We start from the raw sequence: 12,064 nt of genomic DNA, 5'->3' as shown, positions 1-12,064 counted from the left end.
TCAGGATGAGGGTGAGGGGTAATAGGCGCCTATATAAGAAAAAGCCCCGAATATCGGGACCGTCCCTATAAAATCAGGACATCTGGTCACCCTAGTTCTATCACTTTTCTATGAAGCACTGAATTCTCCCGAGGGTGCTGTACCCCAGGCTTCAGTTGGGCCTAATCTTGCTCCCATTGAAACTGTGAGCAAAATTCCCATTGATTTCAATGCATGCAGGATCAGGTCCATTATTTCAATGGCATGCCGGGAGGCATGGCATAGGGTATGTGAATAATGCTGTTGGAGTGCTACTACTGGGCAAACACTGTACATGCTACAACACAGAGTTGGGGGAAAATTGGAGTGTCATACAAACTGATGGGTTGTTTTCCCCCAAGAGAGGGAGTTTCCATGCCCAAGTCTGCTGCAGCAGAACTGAGACCATCCCCATGTTATCTTACATGAAGGTAGTATGAAAACAAGCCTCATTCCCTTGACATTTGACCTCTTAATAAACAGTATCTTTCGCAGATATCCATAGCAACCTGGAACCTCACATTTGCCTTATGGAGTCTGTCTACCCTGCAATCAAAGGCATAATCTAGTGTAGGTGTGCCAATCAGTGCTGTAACCACACCTTTGATTGCAGTGTAGATATACCCACGATGTTGTCTTGAGATTTTTGGCTGCAAAGGAGGCAGGAAGTATGATCTCCTAACCTGAGGGACCTGCAGGGAAAGAGGGCCTATCTTTTTGTGCTGCTGATCAAGTCCGCACTACCAGGACCAGTTCAAGCAAATCTGGGACCGACTGTGTGGTTGTGGCCTCTTGAAGGCAAGGTCCTAGATTTCATAACTTTCTTTCCACCCCCACCTGCGCCCAAAACCTCAGTCCAATGAGTAAAGGGTGTTGAGTAGTTGTGTTCAGATCTGGGGAGTATGTGTTTGGGGAAGGAATTAGGAGGGTAGTGGATGGAGCTCTCCTGTTAAGCAGGAAGAAGAGGAAACCTATGCTGTTGTGATGGGCCAATGTATTTCATGGCAAGTGGGACTAAATTTTGTGGCAAATTCACTAAAGAGGTTTTCACGGACTGATTTCTAAAAATGAAGACCAGAGTAAGTTCAGTAGCCTCTGTTGTTGTTGTTGATATTAAATACAGTTTATTTTATGCTAGCTCCATATTTTCAGTATTTAACATGTCAACATTTTTCTGTTACCGAGGCCTAACTGCCTTGTAGAACTTATCAGGGAGGAAGCTTGAGATTTGGGCAGCTGTGTAGGGGACAGCTGGGTTTTCTGGAAAGATGTCTGCGATGGAGGGATAAGCACCTTTACTGGTTGTTTCTGCTAGAATTAACACTGATATTGAAAATTAACTCAAACCCAATGATAACATGCCAGTTCATATCTCTCAGAGGTGTTGTTTCAGGTTCTCTGCTGATTCAGACAGATATTTGTGTATTTGTTACATGCACTTCACATTTTGTCACAACTACAAGGACTAGAGACTTAGGGCTTGTCTACACTACAGCTGTAAGTCAATCTTAGTTATGCTACTTCAGTTATGTAACTGAAGTCGACGTAACTTAGGTTGACTGACAGCGGTGTCTACACTGTGCTGTGTTGATAGGAGACATTCTCCCACCAACTTACCTTATTCTTCTCGGGGAGCTGGAGTACAGGAGTCAATGGGAGAGCACTCTGCCATAGACTTAATGGGTCTTCACCAGACCTGCTAAATCGACACCATTGCATTGATCGCAGCAGTGCTGTTCTAGCCATAAGTTTAGAGAGAACCTTAGTTTTTGTAAAAATGAATAACAGATTGTGGAATACAAGATAGTAGCTGATGTGCAAAAGTACTGGTTCACTGATCACCATTAGTCATACCAATTCAACATCCCAATTCAACCCCTGCAGCCAGGCCCTTGATAAAGAGGGAATATCCTGCAGCCCCAAGGCAACTTATGTTATTGGAATAACTTACACTGTATATCATGAGGCACTGGAAAAAAAGTTATGTATTAATAGGCTTTTCTACGGGACTCATCACTATAGCATTTGGGCACCTCACAAACACAATATTGCCAACCTAATCAGATATCATGAGTCAGACCTTCAAAAAATGTGATTGGCCCCCAAATTAATGATTTTAAAAAAAATCAAATCACATTTTTTAGTTTGTCTCTTGACTTTTTAATTCCCTTCTGTTCCTCTGCCCATGAGCCTGTTTCAGGCTGAAAAAATAACCTATAATGCACACAAAAATGGCTGCTCATATGGAGACTCTACTTACCTGCTTTTCATCCTTAAGCTAGTGGAAATTCCCTCCACTTCCTTTTACTGTCTTCACCCAACAGCCCAACTCTCCTGCCTCCCACTACCCCAGGACACTCTGTCTGCTCTAAGGCTGCACATGAAGTCAGCGTTGAGTCGCAGGGCAGGTTTGTTGCAGGCACCAAAATCCTGCGATTCACGCTCAGTTTGTGAGAGTGGCAATACTGCCTTCCCTGGCTGCTCAGAGGGGACTTCCCTTCCCCACCACTACCTCCAGGCTGTGGGAGCTGCTATCCAACTGCCCATCACTATCCTCTGTACCCCTCAACACCCTGCACCCCATTCCTCCTAAAACTACCTCCTGCTCCCCCTCATTTTCCCCATGCACCTTTCACAGTGTCTCTGCTGCTCCTCACAATCCCTGCATCCTGTCCAAACAAACTATAGAGTGGCAGCCATTTTGCCTATTGGCATGGCTTCAATCTCATTGAAAACAATGAGAAATGGTTTATCAAGAGCAGCTTCGCTCCCATATGCAGATAGACTTAGGCAAATGGCAGCCACCTTGCTGGCTGCAGCCACGCTGATAGTCAGTGGAAGTTGCCCTTTGAGTCTATTTTCCTTCGTCCTGTGACCATGAAACTTCAATTGAAATAAATGGGAGCTGTGGACGCTCATCACATCTGAAAACCTGCAAGTGCAGGCAAAGTGGAGACCATGCCATGGAGGCAATTCCCTTCTGTCACCCATTCTGCCCAGTCAAGATCTGCTGGGTTCTGCTCTTCTCCACCCATAGAAGCTGAGGGCAGCATTCAGGCCCATATTGAATTTACCTCATTTGGCTGAACATGAGCTCTCCTGCCAACACTACATATTAAAAAAGTAACATGTGCTGTATAGTATTCGAATGCATCAGGTATGTTAGAAAACATGAAAAGTCCTTGGTATTTTATGTTATTTATAAATTAAATCACCAGTGCATACAAAAAGGTTGTCACATCCATTAACAAAAACAATCTTGAGCTTTGGCTTGATTTCATATCCCTGACCAATTGTTGGAATTAATACAATTGCTTGCATTTTAAACAAATCCCATGCTTTATGTGTGTGAATTGTCAGAGGGCGTGAAAACGTACACATGTCCCTTGTAATGGAAGGTCCAGAGCCTCAAAGTGAGCATGACAGTATAAGAGAGACTGGGGTGAGGGATAATAATTCTGCTTGGCTGAAGATTCCATGTAATTGGATTCCTATTCATCAGTCTTAGTTATGTGATATAAGACAGGCCGGAGTTTTCTTAGATCACAAAGATTTTTGATAGAGCTAGTTGGAAAATATTGGGGATTTTTTTTTCTGCCACAAATTTTGTTTTCGTCAAGATTTTAAGAAAATTTCAACTTTTTATTGAAAAACTGAAACATTTTCAACTTTTTGTTTTTCAACAAAAAATTGACAATTTTTGAAGAAAGGAGACATTTAGGGCTGCTCTACACTATGGGGGAGATCAATCTAAGTTAAGCAACTTCAACTACATGAATAACGTACTTAGTTCTCCCGTCGATTCCCCTTGCGCTTCTTGTTGAGGTGGAGTACCGGAGTCGATGCTAGAGCGATCGGCGGTCGATTTATCACGTCTATACTAAACATGGTAAATCGACCCCCGCTGGATCTATCGCTGCCTGTCGATCTGGCTGGTAGTGTAAATAAGCCCTAGTTGAAAATCCAAACGTCCAGAACTGAGTGAGCTTAAAAAAAAAACCAAACGACGAAGCCCATTTAACATACCCCAGAGTGAGTCCCTGTTGGCACAAGTGAGCTCATTGGAATCTAGATACTGTACCTGGGATGTAAGAAATTATTGTATTTTCCCAAAGTATAAAGAAGAGCGTTCTTCCAATCTATGCTGTAGCAGGCAAGAAGAATATGAGCAGCAGCTCTATACTGTGAACCTGAGGAATATGCTGTTTATCATGGGAGTCACTCCTCTGAACAAATATAAGAGTTTTCATACAGTAGAAAATTGACTTTTATGCTGGATTGTAGACTGAAAGATCGTAAGCACCAAATGAGGTTCTGATGATATAGGATAAAAAACTTTCATTAAACTCAGGACAAATTTCTAACAAATAGGGGATGTCAGATGTGTTGCTCATGTGAAATACATTGGGCTAAAATGTATGACTGTAGATACATAGGATTCTCCCGTACTTCCAAATGTTTTATGCCAGATCTCTTCTGTATGGAGGTTAATGGGATGTGGTTTGATACAAAAGTGGCACCTTTTAGCACAATGCATCACAACAATCAGATGATCCATTCCTGACAGTGCCTTAAATAAAGGCCACTTCATTTGAAAGAGGTGTTTTAGCCTTCACATACAAATGTCAAGAAGCATACATCAGAGAGGAGACACCAATAAGTAGAAGGCTGAATAAATATTCATGAAAATGGTAGCACTTAATATTACATGAATTTCATAGATTCTAAATCCAGAAGAGACCACTGTGATCATCTAGTCCCCAAACTTTAACAACCTGTGAACCTCTTTAACTAAAATGTCAAAGCCCCCTCCTAATATATGGCTCGTGAACCCCCCTCCTAAAAATGAATATTTCCAGGGATTTTCTCCTTTACCTGAGTATAAATTATAAAAGCAGTGATCTTGGAAATATAACATTTGTTTTTATGACATGCTTATTACACACTATTTATTATAAATTATTATTTATCATTATTTTTATTACATTATGAAAACGGCAACACTCTTCCAAGCTCTCACTTTTGTAGCTTGTATCACTTTGAATAAGCCTGTTATAAGACAAGGCTCCTATGTTTCATCAAGGAGTATCAGATGTGAAACAGCATGGAAGTATTTAAGAAGCCAACTCAAAGAGTTCCTCCTACACAAGTATTCAGGTCTTGAGCAGTCCAGGCAAACAACACAAATTACAACAAAGCTTAAACTTGTTCTTCATAATAATTTTAAAAACAATACTAGCTACCTATTTAATTTTAAAAACAGCAAAAAATATCCACCTCCCTTTCCATTTCTTATAAGGAGTCTTGAAGTTTAAATCTCCTCAGTGTGATAGATATGCTTGGTTTGATCTGCTTAGCTCTTGGAAGTCCAGGAGCTCCAGGCTGCTGGCCCCATGCTGCCCAGGGTCCCTAGGGACAGCTCCGTCCGCCATTATGGAATTTTTCCCAGAGAACCCCCTGTAACATTTTGCAAACCCCAGTTTGGAAACCACTGATCTAGTCTGACCTCGTGCATAACGCAGGCCATAGAACTTCTCCAAAATAATTCCAAGAGCATAGCTTTTAGAAAACACTTAATCTGGACTCAAAAATTGTCAGTGATCCACAACCCTTGGTAAATTGTTCCAATGGTTTATTACCCTGTCAAAAATTTACACCCTATTTCCAGTCTGAATTTGTTTAGCTTCAACTTCCAGCCTCTGGATCATGCCACACCTTTTTCTGTGAGACTGAAGAGCCCACTATTAAATATTTGTTCCCCATGTAGACACACATATACTATAATCAAGTCACTCCTTAATTCTCTTTGTTAAAGCCAAATAGCTTGAGCTCTTTGGCTCTGTCACTATAAGGCATGTGTTCTAATCCTTTATGGCTTTTCTCTGAATCTTCTCCAATTTATCAACATCCTTCTTGAATTGTGGGCACCAGAACTGGCACAGGATTCCAGCACCAGTCGCACGAGTGACAAATACAGAAGTAAAATAATCTCTTTACTTCTACTTGAGATTCCACTGTTCATGCATCCCAGGATCGCTTTTGGTCACAGTGTCACACTGGAAGCTCATGTTCAGTTGATTATCCACGTGACCCCCCAAATCTTTTTCAGATTTGAGACTTGGAGCTGGATTTTAGTTAGTTTTTTAAATATATCTATTGGGTAGGTTGGTAAAAGTATAATGCTGTCCTCATGCTTCATCCTAATTAATGGTAAACTACTCATTGTCCTTAGACCAACACATTGAAATGTAACAATAAGAATCATGGCACAGCACAAATCTACTTGTACCTGCATAAAGTTCATTTGGGGGCACCTGCTGAAATCGGATACTTCTAGGATAAGCAAGCTGGGTTATAGAGTTTTCTCAAGTGTATGAACACCACTGAGTGAGTGAGTGAGAGAGAGAGCGCGCTCTCCAATGCGGAGTCATTTCAGGTACCTGCTTTTCAGGTGTTGCAGTAGGAAGGATGGTCTAGTGCACTGGGGATAAACTGGGTTTCAAAAAACTGGGTTCAATTCCTGGCTCAGCCACAGGCTTCTTGGATGAATTTGGGAAAGTCACTTAATAGATGTTGTTCTTCAGTTTTCTATCTATAAACTGGAGAGAATATGGTGGTGGGGGGGGGGGAGCGAGCTGTTTGGAGCCTAAATTAGATAGTTTGTGAATTGCTGAAGTACTACCACGATGGGGGCCACATAAGCATGTAAATAGATGGCAGGCAGCCTCCCCAGTGCTATGCCACAAGCTAGCATAGAACAGCCAGAAAGTAAATCCCAGTCTTTTCTAAGGAAAAGCTATCATTTGCAGGATATCTATATATCTTCCGCTTCACTGACCTACATACCACAAAATGTTACAACCTCTCCTGCTTCCTTTTTAAATAGAATCTCTCGATAATTGTAAGCATGATTGACAGAGTCCAGCGCTCAAGTTTCATGATCTTTATCCTTTTGGTAACATGACATTTTTGGAAAACATTGTTCCATGATGGATTATCCCAGTCTTTCATCTTTTCTGCTGTATGATGCTGCTTTTCCAGCATAAGCACAGAGCTTCCAGTAATGTTAGTCCCTATTGGGCTCTACAACAATCTTTCAAACAAGTGTTTAAAATGTGCACTGTATTAAAAGATGAATGAAAATGAGCCAGCTGGCCTATTGCTAGTGTGTCATGCAACACAGGGCAACAGAACTAAGAAGGTTGCTTGAATAAGAGAAATACAAACCTTAATAATTTTAAAGACAAGACATAACCCATGAATTCTGAGTTCCCTTGTCTAGGAACAGCTCTATTAAAAAGAGGGGAAATGGTCAATACTGTATATAAGGAACTGGAATTGAATTTAGAATAGTTTATACAGAGGAAAGTGGCCATTAACTGCATAAAAAACAATGTGAGAACATTCAGTTTGCAGGGCATGAGTTTGCTTAACTGACTAACTAAAATGGCTTCTGTATTATATGCGGAATGGGAAATGAGACCCCCCCCCAGATGCCATTTTGTATTTTTCAAGCAAGTCTTTGATGTACCAGGTCTTCAAATAGGTCTATTATAGGCTTTTAATAAATTGTGTAATACATCTATGGGACATACAGTAGTTGAATGTTAAGTACAGATGACATTTTACAAAATTGGAAAGAACTGAAATAGAGCAAAATCTAACAATGTCTTATTCCATAAAACTTTTTTTCCACATTACATGAAATATTATACTATAAGCTAGACTAGAAAAATATGACAAGGTCTTTTTTTAGTTTCTACAAAGTTTTTTCATCCAGAAAAAATACAAAATAACCATTGAGTTTCAGATAGACAACACTGTTGTACAGAGACAAAATAATGACACATAGACCTACAAATTGAAGAAACAGGGCTTGCTTTTTAAAAACAATGTTCTCTCTTTCCACCTTGCTCTTTTCTCTAGAGTGTCTGGCCTACTTTCAGGAAAATACAATTTTTTTTTTTTTTGTTCTGTGAGTTTTGTTAAACTGAGGCCATTTGGCTTTAGTGGAAAGCTTTAATTTTAAGAATCCATTCACTTCCATTAAAATGCTTAAAAGGAGTAATATGAAAGAGGAAACAGGGAAGAGGAAAATGATTAGGTTGAACAAATGAGAAAGTACAGCAACTCTGTATGGGCTGTAGTCCTATGTAATTCAATGAAAAAAGTAATACTGTGTGGCTATCTTGCCAATTTATGCCTAGGGTTTTTTGTTTTGTTTTGTTTTTTGTGCTTCCTGGGAAAGTCCCTTTGTCTTCAGCTGGAAACAGGATATGGCCCCTATGGGGTAAGAAAGGGTAAGTTGTCCAAAAGCAGAAAGAGAATATTGGGGAATAATCAAGTTTTTCCATTTTGAAAAGAAAAATAAATGAGGTGGCATGTTTCAAGTCACCCCAAGTTCAGTTGGGCAAAGCTGCAGGTTATTACTTCAGTGAATTCTCAGAGCTAAACTCAGGGTTTTTCCAGGCTGTTGTGAAAATTCTTGACAAGGAAAGCAAAAGTCCAGTATTTTAGAGCATGCCACACACCCACTCAGTTGCCTCACTGCTGTGGTTGGCTACCTGTTTGTTTTTTCTGTCATAGTGGAAGTGATGTAGATCATACCAACTTAGGCCCCACTGCCCTGCTCCTGTCAGTGCTGTGTTATCACTGCATCCATGCCTGGTCCCTGGGTACTCAATGTGTTACTCAAACAAAAATCTTGAGTTTGTTCTCACTTTTTTTTGGTAAGAGCAGTGCCACTAAGACCACCAGGCAGAAGGGGCTAACAAGAGTCAGCAGCCAGACGCTGCAGAGGGCTATGAGGCCCTCCTCAAAGCTTCAGGTACTGTTATGAATTCTGGACAGTCTTTAGCCAGAATCCCATCCAGCCAACAATCTCATTTTGTGAAAGAAAAGGTATGAAAGTCTACAGCAAAAGGCAAAACAGACTGTTATAAATGTTTGAAGAGCAAAGTTCAACCAAATATTACATTATAACTATACTACGCTGCTTATAAAATGGTCACAAATCCCAAACACCCCAAATAGTGAACTATATACATATACATACATTAATGTTGCTTTGAAGTAAAATAGTCTCTTTCCTTTGTACTAATAAACATTCATTCCACAGAATTCTTTGTACGTAAATATATTAAATTTGGTGGCTAAGAATGTATAAAATTATCTTATTAACACATCTGGCCAGTAAATTTTATTGATCATCACACACTGAAAAGCTTCCGCTAGAGAAAATTATTACTGGACAAAAGAATGCACTTGAAAGTAAACAGAGTAAATGCTGGAAGAAATTGTATTATTTCTTTAAATCTGTAACAAGCTGCTTTTTCCATCTGAGACATTAACTGGAAATACAGGACCCATCCAGTCCTGAAAAGGACGGAGACGTGGACAGTTCTAATTCCATAGTTTACAAGGCTTTTGTCAGTTGAAGAGTGGAATCCTGCTGAATGTATGCATATCCTCCATCAAACACTATCCACTGGGTAATATTTCTGGCCCAGATCATCCCCTCCCATGGGATGGGGCCCAAGGACAGGGAATCTCTGTAAGGCTCCTCTCTGTTGGGGGCAAAGCCGGCTCCCCAGAGAAGGCTGTAGGGCCCATCCCCAGACATGGCTGATATGGAGAATCCAGGGGAGCCCAGGGCATCCCTGGAGGTCCTGTGTCCCAGCACCAGCTCTGGCCTCCAGAAGATGGCTCCATGGGAGCTGTGCTACCAAAGCCTCCCCCTGGCTGCAGCTGCACCCAAGAGCTTAGCAGAAGAGATTAATGCAGGTCCAGCCCATATTACTTTTGCTGATTGATGACAGGGCGGGATGGGGGAGGATATGCATTTACCCAGCACTATCCCACCCATTCCTACCAGAAACTGCCCTATCTTCACTCCCTCCCCTGGCGCAGACCTCACACCATGTGGCAAGGCCTCAAAGAGTCCAGAGGAAGGCTGATACCATTGTGGTCCCCCACTTTTGCAGGTCGAGGCGGAATGGTTTGCACCTCTCTACTTATTTTTGATACACTAAACATAATGAAAGAATAATCACAACAGTTCCTATTAACATCTTGGGGCAAATTCAGCCTTGGTGTAAGCAGGGGCCATTTCTACTGGTGTTGGTGGCGATGACACTCAGTTACACCAGGGCTGAATCTGGACCCTGCAGTGTGTGTGTACAAACAGCACAGTCAACCCCATCAAATCTACAATAAACAGTCTCACTTCACAAACACCAGTGACTAGCTATTCCGGTTCAAGAATTGTACATCAACAAAGCATTTCTAAGACTTTTGCTCCTTGTTTAAAACACTGTTAATAAGAGGCTGGTTCATTTGAATTTGCACAGATTGGTCAAAGGGAGAGTACTGCTCTTTTCTTCACCTGTAAAGGTCATCTTCAATTTCTGTGTAGCCATGTATGCAAATGTTATACTTGTGTCTCTATACAAAAAGTTACAAAGTCAAAGAGTGACATTATATTAAATCTATTGTCCATAATATCACAGTGCTAGTTTTAAATGGCTAAAAACAAAGAAAGGTTTTAGATTTTAAGATGTTCCTTCTGTAGAAATGCAAACCCTTTGTGCTGCTGTTGAAAGCAGCTTGGTTCCAATAAGGCGAATCCACTAAAATGTGCTAATTGAAATTGTGAGCATTTTCACTTTGTGATCTCACAGTAACTGGAATGTATTTCCTAATGTGTCCCATTGTTTCCTAAGGAAAATTTAAACAAATAATATGAATCCCAGCCTGAAAAATTAAATGTTCAAAAGAACAGTTCTAAAGCCCATACACTTCTTACCATGTACTAACTAAATAAAACCTTTGCAGATTTAAATACAGATTACTTTAACATGTCTTCAGAATGTGTTAGCTTTTCAACAACATTCACAATGAAGTTTCACTTCTGAGGCTGTGGAGTTCCTAGTCATCCTTTTCAGTTCTGCTTTCAGTGTTATCTGTATTGCCTTCCACTTCTGGAGCTGGATGTGCTAAAATATCTGTAAAGAAACAGTTCATTGGTGTTTATTTCCCCATATGACTATGATAACCTTACTTGATTCACTGTGTTCACTGAAGCAGATGATGTGTATTTATGGGCTCAGACTTGCAATTAGTAATTAACTGTACTTGCAAACCAGCTGTGAAATCCAAAATAAGAAACACTAACTACACAGTGACTTGACTTTACAGGTGACTTCAGAAACCGAAGACTGATATTATGCAAATGGGGAAGTACTGAGTCCTCTTGTTTGAGATATAATGCCCACTGAAGTCATGGCAGTGTATTGGCTGAGTAAGGACTACAGGAGCATGCCTTATATATCCAATGTATTAGGCCTTCCACTACTTAAGGACCTCAGGTACAAGTGTCAGAAAAATGTTGTGGTCATGATGTGCAGACCAGATTTTTGAATACAGATCATGTTCACATTTCCTCTTGGAGCAGACAGAAGGATTATATTCTTCTATTGCCTCCAGCCTAAAATCCCAACATATTGACTGACATGGTGAATGGTTTGATTGATTTCAAGAACAGAACTATTTGTCCTTCCTCAATTTTTGGAGATAAGGGGGGCTGCGTGCACTGAAGAAAGATTTTGCAGCCCCATCCTGCAACCATTTTTCTCACAGGCAGTCCTACTGAAGTCAACAGGAGTTTGGGGTAAGAAGGGCATGCAGTTTGGGATTCCAATGTTGATGCATTTAAATGCAAACTCCATAAAGGTTTAAGAAGACAGTCCTTTTTTCTTGGCCTCAAGTATTCTACTATCTATAACAATCTACAGAATGTAGGACTTCATGTAAGAACTATACCCTTACACGTTTATATCTTTTAGCCAGATATTTACCACCCATAGTCATAATAGTCCTAATATATGTATGTGTTAGCGTGTATGTTGAACTAATGCATGTTTCAGTGACATAGTGATGCTTTGGAAACATACAGTTATTAAATACTTTGCTTCTAGGCTTTTATATATATAAATAGAAGGGGATTATGACTGTTGACACATTTGTTTCCCAGTTCAGAGTGAAGTGC

Source organism: Lepidochelys kempii, chromosome 6 (assembly GCF_965140285.1).
Source record: "Lepidochelys kempii isolate rLepKem1 chromosome 6, rLepKem1.hap1, whole genome shotgun sequence".
Taxonomy (NCBI): Eukaryota; Metazoa; Chordata; order Testudines; family Cheloniidae; genus Lepidochelys; species Lepidochelys kempii.
Note: the sequence above shows the minus strand (reverse complement) of the source record.